Consider the following 21,385-nt stretch of genomic DNA (forward strand, 5'->3'; position numbering starts at 1 on the left):
CTGTACAAATAGAAATAATATATTATTTAGGCCAGGCGCTGTGGCTCATGCCTGTAATCCCAGCACTTTGAGAGCCTGAGGCGGGTGGATCATGAGGTCAGGAGTTCAAGACCAGCCTGGCCAACATGGTGAAACTCTGTCTCCACTAAAAATACAAAAATTAGCTGGACATGGTGGCGCATGCCTGTAGTCCCAGCTACTCGGGAGGCTGAGGCAGGAGAATCGCTTGAACCCGGGAGTTGGAGATTGCAGTGAACCGAGATCATGCCACTGCATTCCAGCTTGGGCAACAGAGTGACACTTCATCTCAAAAAATAAATAAATAAAATAAAATAAAATAAAATAAAAATTATGTCCATCCAAAAATAATGCCCACTCTTGGATACCTAAAATGCACAAAATTATCTATAAATGCAGCTGTGTCTTTCATATAGTTTAAGTTCAGTTTTAGCAAAACAAAACAAATGTCTTTTCCTTTGCATGGTGAATGCCTTAGAGTTACTCCAGAACAACATTGAATTATTCACATTGAATGGTGAATGCCTGGAGTTAATCCAGAATAATATGAAATCAAACTTTATTTCAGTAAGAACCTCTAAGCCTAAAATCCTGTAAACTGAATCAGTCTTGGTACATGTATCTATTCCAAAAACTAGTCTCTAAATATACAGAGATTAGGGCTTGGCACTAGGAGATTAGATGTGGTAGACAAATGCTACTTAATGGTGAGGGTAGAGATGGGGTGACAGTAGAAGATGCTTAAACCCAACATCAATCATTTAAATATTGTTAGTAACATTTATTTCCACCCCAAGCTATCCTTTACCAGAGTAGCATGTGATAAACAACATTTCATTCATTCATTCATTCATTCATTTATCCTCTCAATTAATATGTATTTAAAAGCCTGGTATACATGCAGGATGCAGCACTGTGTTAGGCACTGGGTTAACATGAAGAACAAAGCAGATAGGGGGCCGGGCGCAGTGGCTCACACCTGTAATCCCAGCACTTTGGGAGACCGAGGCGGGTGGATCACTTGAGCTCATCAGTTTGAGACTAGCCTGGGCAACAAGGTGAGATCCTACTAAAAATACAAAAAAATAGGCCGGGTGCAGTGTCTCACACCTGTAATCCCAGCACTTTGGGAGGCTGAGGCAGTAGATCACCTGAGGTCATGAATTCGAGATCAGCCTGGCCAACATGGTAAAATCCCATCTCTGTTAAAAATACAAAAAATTAGCTGTGCATGGTGGCGGGTGCCTGTAATCCCACCTACTTGGGAGACTGAAGCAGGAGAATCGCTTGAGCCCGAGAGGCGGAGGCTGCAATGAGCTAGGATCATGCCACTGCACTCCAGCCTGGGTGACAGAGTGAGACTCCATCTCAAAACAAAAACAAAAACAAAAAAATCGCCAGATGTGGTGGTGTGGTGGTGCACACCTGTGGTCCCAGATACTCAGGAGGCTAAGGTGAGGTGGGAGGATCACTGGAGCTCATGGAGTGTGGGTGTGGAGGTTGTAGTGAGCTAAGATCACGCCACTGCACTCCAGCCTGGGTAAGAGAGCAAGACCCTGTCTCAAAACAAACAAACAAACAACAACAACAGAAAAAAACAGACAAAAAAAACACACACACAGATGGTATCCCTGCCTGCATAGGGCTAAGAGCCTGGTAGAGAAGACAAATACACACACAAGTAGACATATAATTGCAAATTGTGATGAGTACTCTGGAGGAAAGTATAAAATACTGTGAAAGAGAATGAGGGAGGTGGAGCAGGAGAGGGATACCAAAACAGTCTCTCTGAGTAAGTGACATCTCAACCAGGACCCAAAAGATAAGAGTTAGGGGAGGGACCAGGCACGGTAGCTCACACCTGTAATCCCAGCACTTTGGGAGGCCAAGGCAGGTGGATCATGAGGTCAGGAATTCAAGAACAGCCTGGCCAAGATGATGAAACCCTGTGTGTACTAAAAATACAAAAATTAGCCAGGCGTGGTGGTGGGCACCTGTAATCCCAGCTACTCGGGAGGCTGAGGCAGAGAACTGGTTGAACCCAGGAGGCAGAGGTTGCAGTGAGCCAAGATCACACTACTGCACTCCAGCCTGGGTGACAGAGCGAGACTCCGTCTAAAAAAAAAAAAAAGAAGAGTTAGGGGAAGGACGGAGAAGAGGATTCCAGGAAGAGAAATGGCATATACAAAGGCCATTAAGATAGAAAAAAGCTTGGAGCCTTGGGGTAACTGAAAGAAGACCAGTGCAACCTCTTATGGAAAGGCATGTCTAGGCGTCCCAATAAGAACAGAGCACAGTGCAATGATACAAAACACAGATGGCAGCAGCACAGGTCTTTCTCAGGTCTGACACTTAACTGTTTAACTTTATTGCTGGGCCTTGTTTGAGCATCGTCAAAATGAGAATAATGGATTTCCTTCCTGAACCCCTTGTGAAAATTCATTCTATTTCATCTGTACAAATACTTGCCCTTTTGATAGTACATAAGCATATATATCATGTAATAATCAACAAAATGTGGCATTTTTACTATTAAGATGCACATTCTGAAGAAGAAGAGTAGAAACTCCCCACCAGTATAGGAAAGTGAAAGGAGAGAATTCGCGCATTAGCAATTGTCATTCACTTCCAGAGGGCTAATTATGATCATGAGCTAGGTCACCTATTTTTGTGAAAGTAAACTGTTATTTGCAAGGAAATGGTCTACTTGAAGCTTTCTCAATGGAAATCCACTGGCTTAGCCTAAGAGTTTTCTTGTAAGGTTTCTAGATCTTCATGGCTTTCACTTAAACTCTTGCTTTGAGCCATGTGGTACCTGGATAAGTGTCAGAATCAAACTGACAAAAATATATCCAGAGCGAGTCTCACCCCAACCTCTACCACAATTCTGCATTGGTCCTTAACTCCCATTTGCCAGGCACAGTGCTGAACACTTGCATACAATAGTTTAGTTAAGCCCTGCAACAACACTACGTATGAGATAGTGAATGATTGTTAATTTTTAGTAGTTGTATTTTTTGTTTGTTTGTTTGTTTTGAGACAGAGTCTCATTCTATTGTCCAGGCTAGAGTGCAATGGCGCGATCTCGGCTTACTGCAACCTCTGCCTCCTGGGTTCAAGCAATTCTCCTGCCTCCGCCTTGCAAGTAGCTGGGATTACAGGCGCCTGCCACCATGCCCGGCTCATTTTTTGTATTTTTAGTAGAGACCAGGTTTCGCCATGTTAGCCAGGCTGGTCTCAACTCCTGACCTCAGGTGATCCACCTGCCTCAGCCTCCCAAAAGTGCTGGGATTACAGGCGTGAGACACTGCGCCCGGCCTATTTTTAGTAGTTGTATTTTATTTTATTTTATTTTGAGACGGAGTCTCACTCTGTTGCCCAGGCTGGAGTGCAGTGGCGCGATCTCAGCTAACTGCAAGCTCCGCCTCCCGGGTTCACGCCATTCTCCTGCCTCAGCCTCTGGTGTAGCTGGGACTGCAGGCGCTCGCCACCACGCCTGGCTAATTTTTTGTATTTTTAGTAGAGACGGAGTTTCACCATGTTAGCCAGGATGGTCTCAATCTCCTGACCTCGTGATCCGCCTGCCTCAGCCTCCCAAAGTACTGAGATTACAGGCCTGAGCCACGGCTCCTGGCAGTAGTTGTATTTTATAAAGTATCCATGAACACTGAATTAGTGAATAGCAAGCCATTGCTCCTAAGGGATACACAGGGTTAGGTTCCTTCGAGCCTCTGATCACAATATTTTCATCAACCAATGAAAGACATTATGTTCAATAGATACTGTTGATTCCTTAACATTAAACCCATAGCTGGGTGTGGTGGCTCATGCCTGTAATCCCAGCACTTTGGGAGGCTGAGGCGGGAGGATCCCTTAAGCTCAGGAGTTTGAGACCCGCCTAGGCAATATAGTGATACCTCATCTCCAAAAAAATTAAAATTTAAATTAAAATTTAAAAATAAAAACATTGAACTCATGGCCAGCAGCATTATAACTCATGGGTGAATGAAGCTTATCTAACACACATATTTTTTCCATCTTTTTCTCCATTACAATTTTCTTGCACTTAAGAACTGTAGACAGAACTTCAGCAATACACTTGGGGGCCATTTTAAACAGTGAAATCACCAATAAAAAGCACAGAAATATAAAAAGCATGGCACTAAATAGACCACAAAGAGTACACTCGTTACAGTATGAGAGCTAAAACAAGAAGGCAAAGCATTGCCTTGTTCCACCTTGGCTAGGGACATGCATTATGGGCAGCTCAAATGCTTTCCTCTTCTGTAGTGTCAAGCAATGAGCGCAAAAACGTCATGAGTATTGATTTTGGGATTACAAATAAATTTTGGCATGTAAACAAATTCACAAATACAGAATCTGCAAATTATGAGAATAAATTATAGGGTAATGATTTTCATAATCCAGATGAAAAAATTGAAGATGAGAGAGGTTAAGGTCACTTACCCAAAGTTACTCTGATAATAAATGATAGAGATGGGATTTAAACACAGATCTGCCCAACACCAAAGCCAAATACACTTGACCACTATTATCTTCTGACGTCCTGAGAGTTTTCGTGTAAGTTCCTTTCTAAAAGTTCCCTTTAGTAAGGAACTAGTTAAACAAATTATGGTAGTAAAATTCTACGGAAAGCTACATAAGGTGATAAGTGGGTGATACTTTAGTATTACATTTCTACTATTTAATAAGAGCTACCAGAAGAGATCTTAGATGCTATACAAGGAATTTTCTATTTATTTCTTACTTGATTCTCACAGTTACCCTATGAAGTAGGTGCCATCAGAATTACCAGTTAATGGATTAGAAAATTGAGGCTCAGGGTGGGTGCAGTGGCTCACGCCTGTAATCTCAACACTTTGGGAGGCTGAGGCGGGTGGATCACTCGATGTCAGGAGTTCAAGGCCAGCCTGGCCAACATGGTGAAACCCTGTCTCTACTAAAAATACGAAAAGCTGGACATGGTGATGCATGCCTGTACTCCCAGCTACTCAGGATGCTGAGACAGGAGATTCACTTGAACCCGGGAGGCGGAGGTTGCAGTGAGCCAAGATTGCACCATTGTACTCCAGCCTAGGCAACAAGAGCGAAACTCTGTCCCCCCGCAAAAAAAAAGAAAAAGAAAAAGAAAAACAAATAGAAGAAGAATCATTTCTTTCTATAGGTGTCTTATTACTAGCATGAAAAATCTTTCCCCAAAGACATTCTCACTCCCCGCAGCAGACCTGTTTTTATATATCATTAGCCATAATATATATACATATATATATAATATATAATTATATCACATGCTCATGCCTAAACTTTGACTGGCTTAGCCCAGTGAAAATTCACCTCCTGGAGATAGGGAGGACCCAGATATCTATATCTTAATAAAACTGGGATTCTGTTAGAAAGAAAAAAATGGGAGGAGGGAGCTGGGTGCTGTGGCTCACACTTGTAATCCCAGCACTTTGGGAGGCCAAGGTGGGCAGATCATGAATCAGGAGATCGAGACCTGGCTAACATGGTGAAACCCCGTCTCTACTAAAAATACAAAAAATTAGCCAGGCATGGTGGCACGCGCCTGTAATCCCAGCTACTGGGAAGGCTGAGGCAGGAGAGTCGCTTGAACCTGGGAGGCGGAGGTTGCAATGAACCGAGATCACGCCACTGCACTCCAGCCTAGGAAACAGAGCAAGACTCTGTCTCAAAAAAAAAAAAAAAAAAAAAAAAAAAAAAAGTATATGTTGAAATGCTACCCCTAAGGTCATGGTATTAAGAGGTGGAGCTGGGTGTGGTAACTCATGCCTATAATCCCAGCGACTCAGGAGGCTGAGGTGGGAAGATGGCTTGAGGCTGGAAGTTCAAGATGAGCTGGGCAACATAGCAAGACCCTGCATCTAAAACACAAAAAAATTAGGCCCAACACAGTGGCTCATTCTTGTAGTTCTAGCACTTTGTGGGGCTCAGGCAGGTGAATTACTTGAGCCCAGGAGTTCGAGACCAGCCTGGGCAACATGGCAAAACTCTGTCTCTACAAAAAAATACAAAAATTAGCCAGGCATGGTGGTGTGCACATGTAGTTTCAGCTACTCAGAAGGTTGAGGCAGGAGAATTGCTTCAACTCGAGAGGTTGAGGCTACAGTGAGCCATGATCATGCCCCTGCACTCTAGCCTGGGCAATGAAGCAAGACTCTATTGGGAAAAAATAAATAAATAAATGAATACAAATTTTTAAAAATTAACCAGGCAAGGTGGCTCATACTTGTAGTCCCAGGTACTTAGGAGGCTGAGGTGGGAGGATCACTGGAGCCCAGGAGTTTGAGGCTGCAATGAGCTTTAATTGCACCACTGCACTCCAGCCTTGGCAACAGAGTGAGATCTTGTCTCTAAAAAATAAAAATAAATAAAAGAATTTAAAAAATGGCAAAGCCTTTGAGAATGGAATTAGTACCCTTATAAAGGAGGCCTGAGGGAGCTTTTTGCCCTTCTGCCATGTGGGGACATATAGAAGGTGCCATTTCTGAGGAACAGGGCCCCTTGCTAGATGTCAAATCTGCTGGCATCTTGATCTTGGGCTGGGAAGCCTCTAGAACTGTGAGTAATAAATTTCTGGTTTTTATAAATTAGCCAGTATCAGGTGTTTTGCTATAGCTTCCCAAACAAACTATGACAGTGTATATTATACATTCAAATTTAAATAAATCACAACACTTAAACTAGAGCCTTGCTACTCCACAGACCGTATTATCGGTATCATCTGGGATCCTGTCAGAAATACATGACCGGGTGCAGTGGCTTACGCCTGTAATCCCAGCACTTTGGGAAACTGAGGCGAGCAGATCACATGAGGTCAGGAGTTTGAGACCAGCCTAGCCAACATGGTAAAACCTAGTCTCTACTAAAAATACAAAAATTAGCTGGGCGTAGTGGCATGCGCATGTAATCCCAGCTACTTGGGAGGCTGAGGCAGGAGAATTGCTTGAACCCAGGAGGCAGAGGTTGCAGTAAGCTAAGGTAGTGCCACTGCACTCCAGCCTGGGTGATAGAGCGAGACTCTGTCGAAAGAGAGAGAGAGACAGACAGAGAGAAAGAAAGAGAGAGAAGGAGGGAAGGAGGGAAGGAAGGAAGGAAGGAAGGAATCTCGTTCCACATCCTAGACCTACTGAATCAGAATCTGCATTTAACAAGATCCTCCCAGGAGATTCATCTTCATATTAAAATTTGAAAAGGATTCAGGGCTGAGAGCTGTGGCTCACATCTGTGTAATGCCAGCACTTTGAGAGGCCAAGGTGGGAGGATCACTTGAGCCCAGGAGTTCGAGACCAGCCTGGACAATATAAGGAGACCTCGTCTCTACAAAAAAATAAAAAATTTAAAAAATTGAGCCCAGGAGGTCAAGGCTGCAGTGAGCCATGACTGTGCCACTGCACTCCAGCCTAGGTGATAGAGCAAGACCCTGTTTCAGAAATAAATAAAAATAAAAATAAATAAAAAGCAATGAGTTAGAACAGTCACCAGCTAGTAGCAAAATCTACTCTGGTTTTACTCACAAAATGTAGGTAGTAAAAGTTCATCTCCTCTAGCCCTAGAAGTTAAAGAATTAAATACTCCTAGCCAGGCGCAGTGGCTCATGTATGTAATCCCAGCACTTTGGGAGGCTGAGGTGAGTTGATCACTTGAGATCAGGAGTTTGAGACCAGCCTGGCCAACATGGAAAACCCCGTGTCTACTAAAAATAAAAAATTAGCAAAGCCATGGTTGTACATGCCTGTAGTCCCAGCTACTTAAGAGGCTGAGGCACGAGAATTACTTGAAACCGGGAGGCAGAGGTTGCAGTGAGCCAAGATCGCGTCACTGCACTCCAGCCTGGGTGACAGAGTGAGACTCCATCTCAAAAAAAAAAAAAAAAAAGTAAGTACTCCAGCCAGCAGTGGCATGCACCTGTAGTCCCAACTCAAGTCCCAAGGCCAAAGCAGGAGGATTGCTTGAGCCCAGGAGTTCAAGTCCAGTCGGGGCAACATAGCAAGACCCTATCTACTAAAAAAAAAGTGATTATATCTTATTTCTTCCCTTGTACTACTATTTTTATCCCCTCACTTTCTTCTTCTCTTCCTATGTGTCTGCCTGCCTCATCCCTTCCTCCTCTCCTTTTTAAATGCCTTGTTCCCCTAACTAGGTGATACACAGGTTTATAATAAGAACCATTTGTCCTGCAAGTTTATAGTGTAGTAGGCAGATATCAAAAAGTCTGGCTAGTGATTTACACACTAACTTCAGGGGAGCTATATCTAAAGAGTACAATGAAATAAAGCCCAGTTAGATTGCTCTACTTTCGGACTTAGCTCCAAATCAGAGGACAAATTATTTTTCATTATTTTTCTTACTAGAAAATGTTAGCATTTCAATTTTGGAATCAGACAAATCTGGATTCAGATATCATTCTTCAACTGTGGGCTGTGTAATCTTGAGCAAGTCCCTTAAACTCTCTGAACTTCCATTTCTATTTTTGGACTGCTTAAGCTCATGAGCTTTGTAATTAGAGAGACTAGCTTTCGGCCGGGCGCGGTGGCTCAAGCCTGTAATCCCAGCACTTTGGGAGGCCGAGGCGGGCGGATCACAAGGTCAGGAGATCGAGACCATCCTGGCTAACACGGTGAAACCCCGTCTCTACTAAAAAATACAAAAAACTAGCCGGGCGAGGTGGCGGGCGCCTGTAGTCCCAGCTACTCGGGAGGCTGAGGCAGGAGAATGGCGTGAACCCGGGAGGCGGAGGCTGCAGTGAGCTGAGATCCGGCCACTGCACTCCAGCCTGGGTGACAGAGCAAGACTCTGTCTCAAAAAAAAAAAAAAAAAAAAAAAAGAGAGAGACTAGCTTTCAATCCTGCTTTTTCTTCTTCTTACTTATGTAGACTTGAGCAAACTATTTGCTCTCAATAAAATACAGACCTAGGCTGGGCACAGTAAAATACAGACCAGGCCAGGTGCAATGGTTCACACCTGTAATCCCAGCACTTTGGGAGGCCAAGGCAGAAGGATTGCCTGAGCTAAGAAGTTTGAGACCAGCCTGCACAACATAGTGACATCATGTCTCTAGGACAAAATTTTAAAACATTAGCCAGGCGTGGTGGCACATGCCTCTAGTCCTAGCTACTCTAGAGGCTGAGGCAGGAGGATTGCTTGAGCCAGGAGTCTGAGGCTGCATTGAGATATGATCACACCACTGCACTCTAACCTAGGTGACAGAGCAAGATGCTGTCTCTAAAAACAAATAAAAAATTAAAAAAAATACAGACCAGGCAGGGCGTGGTGGCTCACACCTGTAATCCCAGCACTTTGGGAGGCCAAGGCGAGTGGACCACTTGAGGTCAGGAGATCAAGACTGGCCTGGCCAACATAGCGAAACCCCATCTCCACTAAAAATACAAAAATTAGCCGGGTGGGGTGGTGTGCGTCTGTAATCCCAGCTACACGGGAGGCTGAGGCAGGAGAATCACTGCCAGGAGGTGGAGGTTGCAGTAAGCCTAGATTGCACCGCTGGATGACAGGACAAGATTCCTTCTTAAAAAAAAAAAAATGCAGACCTACTTCAAAGGTTTATCATGGGAAAATGCGTATCAAGTGCTTATCACAATGCCTTGGCACATATCACATGTTCAATAATTATTAACTTTATGTTCTTTTCTTTCATTTTGAAATAAAGGTAATAAAAATCCACAGCAAAAGTGTTTGTGAAGACTTAGATGAGATGGCACACAGTCTGAAAAGTGTTTGGCACAAAAAAGTAAGTGCTCGGTAAACATTAGCTATGATAGGCACACAGAGTTGTTGTGAGGACTCAGTGGGATAAGATATACTCGTAATCATTGTTGTCCTCTGCTGACAATGGGAAATTCTCACCCTGAGTTCAGAGAATTTTAACTATACTGTTTTTTGTTTTTTGGAATTTTTTGACATGGAGCCTTGCTCTGTTTCCCAGGCTGGAGTGCAGTGGCACAATGTCAGCTACTGCAACCTCTGCCTCCTGAGTTCAGGCAATTCTCCTGCCTCAGCCTCCCAACTGGCTGTGATTACAGGTGCCTGCCACCATACCTGGCTAATTTTTTTTTTTTTTTTTTTTTTTTTTTTTGAGATGGGGTCTCACTCTGTCACCAGGCTGGAGTGCAGTGGCGCAATCTCAGCTCACTGCAACCTCCGCCTCCTGGGCTCAAGCGATTCTCCTGCCTCAGCCTCCCAAGTAACTGTGACTACAGGCACATGCCACCACGCGCAGCTAAGTTTTTGTATTTTTAGTAGAGACGGGGTTTCATCGTATTAGCCAGGATGGTCTCAATCTCCTGACCTCGTGATCCGCCCTCCTAGGCCCCCCAAAGTGCTGGGATTACAGGCATGAACCACCGCACCCAGTCTAATTTTCATAGTTTTAGTAGAGATGGGGTTTCACCATGTTGGCCAGGCTGATCTCAAACTCCTGACCTCAAGTGATCCACCCACCTTCGTGTCCCAAAGTGCTGGGATTACAGGCATGAGCCACCACACCCGACCTTGACTATACTGTTTATAACCTGCATGGGTTTTTAAAAAGCCATTCTAGGCCGGGCGTGGTGGCTCACGCCTATAATCCCAGCACTTTGTGAGGCCAAGGCGGGCAGATAACCTGAGGTCAGGAGTTCGAGACCAGCCTCAACATGGAGAAACCCCATTTCTACTAAAAATACAAAATTCGCCAGGTGTGATGGTGCATGCCTGTAATCCCAGCTATTCGGGAGGCTGAGGCAGGAGAGCCCAGCCTGGGAGGCAGAGGTTGCGGTGAGCCCAGATCGCGTCATTGCACTCCAGCCTAGGCAACGAGTGAAACTCTGTCTCAAAAAAAAAAAAAAAAAAAAAAGCCATTCTACACCTTGCTTAATCCCTACACTTATCACTTATTTACATCCTGGGATGCTCTAGAAGTCAGCAACCAGTCATTTCAACTCAGACCAGTCTTGGTAGTGTCTCTTTGATCCTAACGTCCTGCTCCTGAAATGGCCGGTGCCATCCAGCTTTTCCCAGATGAATAGCTGGACCAGACGTCACAAAGAGAAAAGGAAAAGCAGATGGAAAGAAATGTTCCAAAATCTTCTTTAAAATAAACGGCAAGGACTACGTCTGCCTGGGAAACCACTTTAAAGGCCATGCAAAGGATAAAAGGAGGAACGGTGGAAAGAGCAGCATCCAATTGCTATGGCAACTGAAATTTTGCAAATAAATACTTCAACATAGCTTGTTTATCAAACAAACTGACCTTTCTGTTCTTCGGTCCCCCTCCTGCTTCCTCATCCTTCCTTCATTAGTATACACCCATTCCTACCATATCTTGGGACAAAAGGAAAAGTATTCTCTCTGAGCCATTTCCCCTGCCCCCAAAATAAAATCTGGCAGTACATTGTTTGTTCATACACTGGAACAGGAAGTGTCTTTACTATATATCATGAACTCTGTCCCTTTACGGGTGTTGTCATATTGAGTTCCTGGGAAGTATGCTAAGCTAGGAACCTTTTCAAACTCCTGACAATCAAAGCCACACTGGTCTACTAATGACTAGCTGAGTCACCAAATTTCTCTAAGCCTCCCTTTCCCTGTGTGCATGAGGGAAGTACTGCTCTAAATTATAGGAAATATGGGCAAGATTTGGGTCATTTGTATTCTTATTCAACTGACCCAGTTTGGGCCCAGTCTCTCTTTCTAGCCTAAGCTCTCACTGGTCTCCTGTGCCTTAGCCAAACACGTCTATTGTTCCTGGCACACACATTTCTGTGCCTTGGCTCTTGCCATTCTTTCTGCCTGGAATGCCCTCTCCCCTTCTCTCCATTTCCTCCTTCTATTTTATTAAACTCTCATCTGTCTTCCTATATGTCTCAAACCAAATAGCACCTCTTCCACAAAGCCTTCTCTGATTCTATAACTGGTAGAGATCTTTCTTCTCTTATTTGTGTGCTTTTCTGGCATTTGTGGTTGCTTATGTGCATCTTTCATCACCCCCTGCCACCCCCAGAACAAATAAGCACCTTGAGAGCAGAGACCATGTTTTCTCCTTGAGCACCCCAAATTATAAGTGGCCTTTTAATTAGGTGTATCCCTCCCCAATTAACTTTTGACTTATAAGCTCTTTGGGACCAAGGGCTACTTCTTGTTCCCCATTATCTACCCAGCACCTAGTTCATTGCTTGGCACATAATTGGTACTCCAAAAACATTGGTTAAAGTAATGAATAAAAATAGATGCTTTTTGGGGAAATGAAGTTAATCAACTTGTAAACGAGAGCTTGAATGGGAAAAGTATGTTGAGCAGTTACAGCTGTATGGTATTCATTCATTCATTCATTCATTCATTCAGCAGTGATCAAGCCAATTTTTTTTTCTTTTTTTCTTTTTAGATGGAGTCTCAGTCTGTTACCCAGGCTGGAGTGCAGTGGCACGACCTGGGCTCACTGCAACCTCTGCCTCCCTGGTTCAGGCAATTTTCCTGCCTCAGCCTCCCGAGTAGCTGGGATCACAGGCATGCACCACCACACCCAGCTAATTTTTGTATTGTTAGTAGAAATGGGGTTTCACCATGTTGCCCAGGCTGGTCTCGAACTCCTGACCTCAGGTGATCCACCCACCTCAGCCTCCTAAAGTGCTGAGATTACAGGCGTGAGCCACTGCACCCTGCTGAAATTTTTTTTTTTTTTTTAGTTGAAGCGGGGTCTCACTCTGTCACCCAGGCTGGAGTGCAGTGGCACAATCATGGCTCACTGCAGCCTCGACCTCCTGGAGCGCAAGCAATCCTCCTGCCTCAATTGGGACCAAAGGTGCATGCCACACAACGGGCTAATGTTATTATTATTGGTTTTTAGTAGAGATTGGGGGTTTCTCATTTTGTTACGCAGGCTGATCTCGAACTCCTGGACTCAAGTGATTCTCCCACCTCAGCCTCCCAAAGTGCTGGGATTACAGACGTGAGTCAGTGCACCTGGCCCCAAATGAGCAATGAAAATCTTGACTTTATGAATTTTTTTTTTTTTTTTTTTTTTTTTTTTTTTTTTTTTGAGACGGAGTCTTGCTTTGTCGCCCAGGCTGGAGTGCAGTGGCACCATCTTGGCTCACTGCAAGCTCTGCCTCCTGGGTTCACACCATTCTCCTGCCTCAGCCTCCGAGTAGCTGGGACTACAGGCACGCACCACCACGCCCGGCTAATTTTTTGTATTTTTAGTAGAGACGGGGTTTCACCATGTTAGCCAGGATGGTCTCGATCTCCTGACCTCGTGATCCGCCCGTCTCGGTCTCCCAAAGTGCTGGGATTACAGGCTTGAGCCACCGCGCCTGGCCATGAAACTTATATTGAGGCTGGGCATGGTGGCTCACACCTGTAATTCCAGCACTTAGGGAAGCAGAGGCAGGATTCCATCTTGGAAAAAAAAAAAAGAGAAACTTATATTGTAGTGGAACAAGTAGAGAATCAACAAATACAAAAATAAATAAATTCACATTGTGAAGAAATACACAGGTCAATGAAATAGAGTCATTTTAAGTAGGATGTTATTTAAAGTATTGTTTGTAGGATTTCCCGACCTCTGCACTATGGACATTTTGGGCTAGATAATTCTTTCTTGCAAGAGGCTGTCCTGTGTACTGTAGGATATTTAGTAATATTCCTAGAGGCATGTAGTGGCCTCTAACCACTACAGGCCAGTAACAAATAATCCCTAGAGTTGTGACTATCAAAAAATCTTTCTAGACATTGTCAAATCTCTGGGGATCAAAATTACCCCTACTTGAGAACTATTGTGTTAAAGGGGTGCCTCTTTGAGTGAATGACATGAGCTGAGACCTAAAAGACAAGACAAAAATAAACCTTCAACACTAGTGAAGTATATTCCAGGCAGGAAAGTGGACAGCAGCACAAACAATGGGACCATAGTGGCCAAAGGTAATGAGTGAGGAGGGGAGTGACATATGATGAGATCGGAGAGATAGGCAAAGACATAATCATGTAGTTGCTTGGAATCATATAAGGAAACTTAGATTTCATTTTAAAGTAGTGGAGGCCATCAAAGTTTTGTGTGTTTTTATTTTGTTTTGTTTTTCTTGAGATGGAGTCTTGCTCTTGTCACCCAGGTTGGAGTGCAGGGCACAATCTCGGTTTACTGCAACCTCTGCCTCCCGGGTTCAAGCAATTCTCCTGCCTCAGCCTTCCAAGTAACTGGGATTAGAGGTGCATGCCATCACACCTGGCTAATTTTTGTATTTTTTTTTTTTTTGTAGAGTTGTATTTTTTTTTTCACCATATTGGCCAGGCTGGTCTTGAACTCCTGGCCTCAAGACATCTGTTCGCCTCAGCCTCCCAAAGTGCTGGGATTACAGGTGTGAGCCACTCACTGCGCCCAGCCAACAAGCTTAGTTTATGTTTATGTTTTTGAGGAGCTGCCTTACTATTTTTCATAGTCTCATACCATTCTACTTTCCCACCAGTAATGTATGAGGGTTCCAATTTCTCTACAACCTCACCAATATTTCTTGTTTTCTGTTTTTTGGTAATAGCCATCCTGATGGGTGTGAAACGGTATCTCATTATAGTTTTTTGTTTTGTTTTGTTTTGTTTTTTTGAGACAGGATTTCACTCTGTCACCCAGGCTAGAGTATAGTGGCGTGATCAAGACTCACTGCAGCCTCCACCTCCCTCGCTCAAGTGATCCTCCCACCTCAGCCTCCTGAGTAGCTGGGGCACCAAGCACATGCCACCATGCCCAGCTAACTTTTATACTTTTTGTAGAGATGGGGTTTTGTCATGTTGCCCAGGCTGGTCTCCAACTCCTGGGCTCAAGCCATCCACCCATCTCTGCCTTCCAAAGTGCTACAATTACAGGCATGAGCCACCACAACTGGTTGACTTGTATAGTTCTTCATGGATTCAGAATATTAATTCATTATTCAATATAAAATTTGCAAATATCCTATTTTGTGGATAAGATGGACGTTTTAAGATTTAGTGCCTGCTTAAGCAAATGCTGGGAAACAACTTCACCGAAACAAGCTCTAGCCTTGTTTCAGCTTGCTCCAGAGGTCTGGGTCGAGGTGATATTAAATAGTGGCTTAAAACAGTTCATGGTAGGCCGGGCGCGGTGGCTCAAGCCTGTAATCCCAGCACTTTGGGAGGCCAAGACAGGTGGATCACGAGGTCAGGAGATCGAAACCATCCTGGCTAACACGGTGAAACCCCGTCTCTATTAAGAAATACAAAAAACTAGCCGGGCGAGGTGGCGGGCGCCTGTAGTCCCAGCTACTCGGGAGGCTGAGGCCGGAGAATGGCGTGAACCCGGGAGGCGGAGCTTGCTGAGATCCGGCCACTGCACTCCAGCCTGGGCGACAGAGCGAGACTCCATCTCAAAAAAAAAAAAAAAAAAAAAAAAACCAGTTCATGGCTGGGCACAGCGGCTCACGCCTATAATCCCAGCACTTTGGGAGGCCGAGGCAGGTAGATCGCTTGAGTCTAGGAGTTCAAGACCAGTCTGGCCAACATAGCAAAACCCGTCTCCACTAAAAATACAAAAATTAGGCCTGGGACAGTGACTCATGCCTGTAATCCCAGCACTTTGGGAGGCAGAGGCGGGTGGATCACTTGAGGTCAGGAGTTCGAAACCAGCCTGGCCAACATGGTGAAACCCTGTATCTACTAAAAATACAAAAAAATTAGCGAGGTGTGGTGGCAGGTGCCTGTAATCCCAGCTACTTGGGAGACCAAGTCAGGAGAATCGCTTGAATCCAGAAGGCGGAGGTTGCGGTGAGCTGAGACTGCGTCACTGCACTCCAGCCAGGGTGACAGAGTGAGACTCCATCGCAAAAAGAAAAAAAAGAAGTACAAAAATTAGCTGGGAGTGGTGGTGCAGGCCTGTAATCTCAGCTACTCTGGAGGCTGTGGCACGAGAATTGCTTGAACCTGGGAGGTGGAGGTTGCAGTGAGCTGTGATTGTGCCGCTCTACTCCAGCTTGGGAGACAGAGAGAGACTCTCTCAAAAAACAAACTAACAACAAACAGTTCATATCTACTTCAGAGAACCCCCCTGAGAAGCTGGTTGTGTTTCAGATTTACCTCCTAGATATTTTATTTTCCTCCTTAAAGATCAAAGAAGGCAGAGGAAGCCATGAATGAGAGAGTCACGGTAAGGCTAGAAATAAAAGATGTCTTATTCTTATCACGACTGCACTGGATTATTCTCTTATTTTCTTTTCTTTTTTTTTTTTTTTTTTTTTTTGAGACGGAGTCTCGCTGTGTCGCCCAGGGTGGAGTGCAGTGGCCGGATCTCAGCTCACTGCAACCTCCGCCTCCCGGGTTTTTACGCCATTCTCCTGCCTCAGCCTCCCGAGTAGCCGGGACTACAGGCGCCCACCACCTCGCCCGGCTAGTTTTTTGTATTTTTTAGTAGAGACGGGGTTTCACTGTCTTAGCCAGGATGGTCTCGAACTCCTGACCTCGTGATCCGCCCATCTCGGCCTCCCAAAGTGCTGGGATTACAGGCTTGAGCCACCACGCCCGGCCTATTCTCTTATTTTCTAACTTAGTCTGTAAATTTCTTGATAGCAGGTACTGCTATATAAATTTAAAACTAATATTCTATTCAGCACCTAGCACATTAGGTTTTACATAGTAAATGCTCAATAAATTATTGTTTATTGATGTTAGTTGATTAGCAATTCCTATAATTCTAGAAGATTGTCATGAAGTGGTCTATATTATTTCATATGAATAATAACAGATTGCATTCTTACTTGAATATTTGATATCAAATAAATATTTTATAAAGTATTTATAAAATTATAAAATAAAGATATGCTATATAACTTATATTTTTCTTTCCTTTTTTTTTTTTTTTGAAATAAGATCTTACTCTGTCCCCCAAGACTGGAGTGCAGTGGCACAATCACGATTCACTGCAGCCTCGACCTCCTGGGCCCAAGCAATCCTCCCACCTCAGCTTCCCAAGAATCTGGGAGTCTCTGGGACTACAGGAATGTGCCACCATCCCTGGCTAATTTTTTTGTAGAGATGGGATTTCGCCATATTACTCAGGCTGGTCTTGAACTCCTGACTCAAGCGATCTGCCCATCTCAGCCTCCCAAAGTGCTGAGATTGTAGGCGTGAGCCACCATGCCCAGCTAAAATTTATTTTTAAATTCAATAGACATGAGGGCCAGGTTCAGTGGCTCACGCCTATAATCCCAACAGTTTGGGAAGTAGAGGAGGGCAGATTGCTTGAGGTCAGTAGTTTGAGACCAGCCTGGCCAACATGGTAAGACCCCGTCTCTACTAAAAATACAAAAATTAACTGGGTGTAGTGTTGCGCACCTATATCCCAGCTACTAAGGAGGCTGAGGCACAAGAATCACTTGAACCTGGGAGGTAGAAGTTGCAGTAAGTCAAGATCGTGCCCCTGCACTCTAACCTGGGCAACAGAGTGAAACTATGTTTTGAAACAAACAAACAAACAAACAAAAAACAACTTTGTTAATGACTAGACCTGTGATAGATTGGGAGGATTCAAAGGTGGACAAGGCAAATCCTTTGAAGAATTTGCAGTTTCATAGTTAAGTAGACAATAAGCAGCAACCATGCCATGATAATGGAGTGCTATAATACAAGTAAGCACTGGGTGCCATGGAGCAGAACATAAGGAGCACCTAAGTCGGTTCGTAATCGGAAGAAAGGGAAGTTGGAAAGGTTCCTGAGCTGCTTCTTAAGAATAAGTATGGGCCGGGCACAGTGGCTTGCACCTGTAATCCCAGCACTTTGGGAGGCCGAGGCGGATGGATCACCTGAGGTCAGGAGTTTGAGAACAGCCCTGCCAACATGGCAAAACCCCATCTCTACCAAAAATACAAAAATTAGCTAGGTGTAGTGACAGGTACCTGTAATCCCAGCTACTTGGGAGGCTGAAGCAAGAAGAATCACTTGAACCTGGGAGGGAGAGGTTGCAGTGAGCTGAGATCACGCTGCTGCACTCCAGCCTGAATGACAGAGTGAGACTGTCTCGAGACTGTCTCAAAAAAAAAAAAAAAAAAAAAGTATGATCAGTTCTTATAAGTACAGAAGTAAACTCTCGCATTTATGGTCAATTGCTTTTCAACAAATGTGCCAAGATAATTCAATGGGGAAAAGAAAAATCTTTCCAACAAATGGTGCTAGGGCAACTAAAACAATAAAAATCTTAGAAGAAAATATAGAAATACATCTTTAGGAACTTGAGTTAGTTAAAATCTTCTTAGATATGAACCTAAAAGCACAAAGCAGCAAAATAAATAAAGTGAATTTCATCAAAATTAAAACTTTTGTTCTTCAACGAAAGGCCTCTGGAAAGTAAAGACACCTCTCAAAATAGGAGAAAATATCTGCAAATCACATTTTTTTTTTTTTTGAGACAGAGTCTTACCCTGTTGCCCAGGCTGGAGTGCAGTGGTGCAATCTCAGCTCACTGCAGCCTCCACCTCCCCAGTTCAGGTGATTCTCCTCAGCCACCTGAGTAGCTGGAATTACAATCATGCACTACCACACTCGGCTAATTTTTGTATCTTTAGTAGAGATAGGGTTTCCTCATGTTGGCCAGGCTGGTCTCAAATTCCTGGCCTCAGGTGATCCGCCCACCTCAGCCTTCCAAAGTGCTGGGATTACAGGCATGAGCCACTGCACCCGGCCATGCAAATCATATATCTTAAAAGGGATTTATATTTAAAATATCTAAAGAGTCTTAAAACTCAATAATAAAAAAGACAACCTAATTAAAACATAGTAAAGGGAAGGATGAAATAAAATCATCTTTGTCACAGATGACATGATTATGTAGAAAACTGGAAATAAATGACGACAAAAAAAAAAAACACTTGGAACTAATAAGCAATTATAGCAAGTGATGATAGTTGCAGGATGCAAGGTTAGTATACAAAAGTCAGCCAGTTGCGGTGGCACGAGCCTGTAGTCACAGCTACATGGGAGGCAGAGGCAGGAGGATCACTTGAGCCCAGGAGTTCAAGGCTGCAGTAGGCTCCATGCAGTGGCTCATGCCTGTAATCCCAGCACTTCGGGAGGCTGAGGAGCACAGATCACTTGAGTCCAGGAGTTTGAGACCAACCTGGGCAACACAGTGAAATCCCGTCTCTACAAAATATATGAAAACTAGCTGGATGTGGTAGTATGAGCCTATAGTCCCAGCTTCTTGGGAGACTAAAGCAGGAGGATCACCTGAGCCTGGGAGGCGAAGGTTGCAGTGAACTGAGATTACACCACTGCATTCCAGCCTGGGCAACAGAGTGAGACCCCCATCTCAAAAAAAAAAAAAAAAAAAGGGTGCAGTGCATGATGATCACACCTATGAATAGCCCCTGCATTCCAGCCTGGGCAACATAGTGACACTGTCTCAAAAAAAAAAAAAAAAAAAAAAAAGCCAATGGCTTTCCTATATATCAGCAATGAACAAGTGGAATTTGAAATTAAAAGCAAGCGCAGGCTGGGCGCCATGGCTGACACCTGTAATCCCAGCACTTTGGGAGGCTGAGGTGAGCAGATCACAAGGTCAGAAGATCGAGACCATCCTGGCCAACATGGTGAAACCCTGTCTCTACTAGAACACAAAAAATTAGCTGGGCATGGTGGCATGCACCTGTAGTCCCAGCTACTTGGGAGGCTGAGGCAGGAGAACTGCTTGAACTCAGGAGGTGGAGGTTGCAGTGAATCGAGATCACACCACTGCACTCCAGCCTGGCAACAGAACAAGACTCCGTCTCAGAAAAAAAAAAGAAGGAAAGAAAACACAATTTCATTTACATTAGGCACCCTCCAAAATGATGTTTTTCTCTCATATGGAGTTTCAGTCTTATTGCCCAAGCTGGAGTGCATTGGCACGATCTCAGCTCACTGCAACCTCTGTCTCCTGAGCTCAAGCGATTCTCCTGCCTCAGCCTGCCAAGTAGCTGGGATTACAGGCATGCACCACCACACCCAGCTAATTTTGTATTTTTACTAGAGACAGGGTTTCACCGCCCTGGCCTCCCAAAGTGCTGGGATTACAGGTGTGAGCCACCAAGCCCGGCCTGAAATGTTTTTTTACAAGAGCACAAATCCACTTTTATTCATTGACTTTTCATTAGTTTAAATCCTTGAGGGGTACAGCATGAGGGTACAGCATCACTTGGATTCTGTGTCCAATAGCCTTAGCAGGAAGATTGCTTCAGAATTTGGCATGAACCATGCCACTGTTTCTGTGGGCCCGAGTTACCTTTCCCCAGATTACTCTTGTTTGGTTTGGTTTGCCGCCAGGAGTCACTTTGTTGTTCTTTGCTTTGTATACATAAGCACATCTCTTGCCCAAATAGAACTCTATTTCATCTCGGGCATAAACACCTTCAATTTTAAGAAAAGCTGTATGCTCTCTTTGGTTCCGGAGACTCTGCTTAGAGCCAGCAAAAATGGCCTTGGACCACAGCCTTCCAGACATATTTTCTTTTAGAAGATTTGTTCCCAGCAGGATCCAAGATGGCGGGAAAAAACAAAATGAAATATTTTGATATAAATCTTTTTTTTTTTTATTTTGAGACAGAGTCTTGCTCTGCTGCCCAGGCTGGAGTTCAGTGGTACAATCTTGGCTCACTACAATCTCCGCCTCCTGGGATCAAGTGATTCTTCTGCCTCAGTCACCTGAGTAGCTGGGATGACAAGCACCTGCCACCACACCTGGCTAATTTTTTTTTTTTTTTTTTTTTTTTTTTGTATTTTTAGTAGAGACAGGGTTTCACCATGTTTGTCAGGCTGGTCTCCAACACCTAACCTCAAGCAATCCACCTGCCTTGGCCTACCAAAGTGCTGGGATTACAGGCATACACCATCGCACCTGGCCTATATTTTGATGTAAATCTAACAAAATACGTTTAAGATCTAGGAGGAAAATTAAAAACTCTGATTTTAAAAAATCAAAGAAGAACCAAATAAATGGAGATATTCAATGATTGTAGGTAGGGAAACTCAATAAGACATCAGTTCTTCACAGCTTGATCTATAGATTTCAATATAATCCCAATCAAAATTCCAGCAAATGATTGTGTGGATATCAACAAACTAATTCTATAGTCAACACAATACTGAAGGAGAAGGCAAAGTTAGAAGACTGACAAAGTCAGAGGACTGATATTACCTGACTTCAAGACTTACTATAAAGCTACGGTAATTGAGACAGTGTAGTATTGCTGAGAGAACAGACAAATAGATCAATGGAAAAGAATAGAGACCAGAAAGAGCCGTGGCAGAAAAGTAGAGTGGGAGGGTGGTAGGATGGGGAAGGGAAGAGAGTGGAGAGGAGAGA

General features: G+C 44.0%; 1 pseudogene; it reads right to left on the bottom strand.

Annotated features, from left to right (window-relative positions):
• Positions 1-20,173: 20,173 nt before the first annotated feature.
• Positions 20,174-20,524, bottom strand: LOC102123152 (large ribosomal subunit protein eL33 pseudogene; annotated as a pseudogene).
• Positions 20,525-21,385: the final 861 nt, after the last annotated feature.

This window comes from Macaca fascicularis, chromosome 16 (assembly GCF_037993035.2).
Source record: "Macaca fascicularis isolate 582-1 chromosome 16, T2T-MFA8v1.1".
NCBI classification, from domain to species: Eukaryota; Metazoa; Chordata; class Mammalia; order Primates; family Cercopithecidae; genus Macaca; species Macaca fascicularis.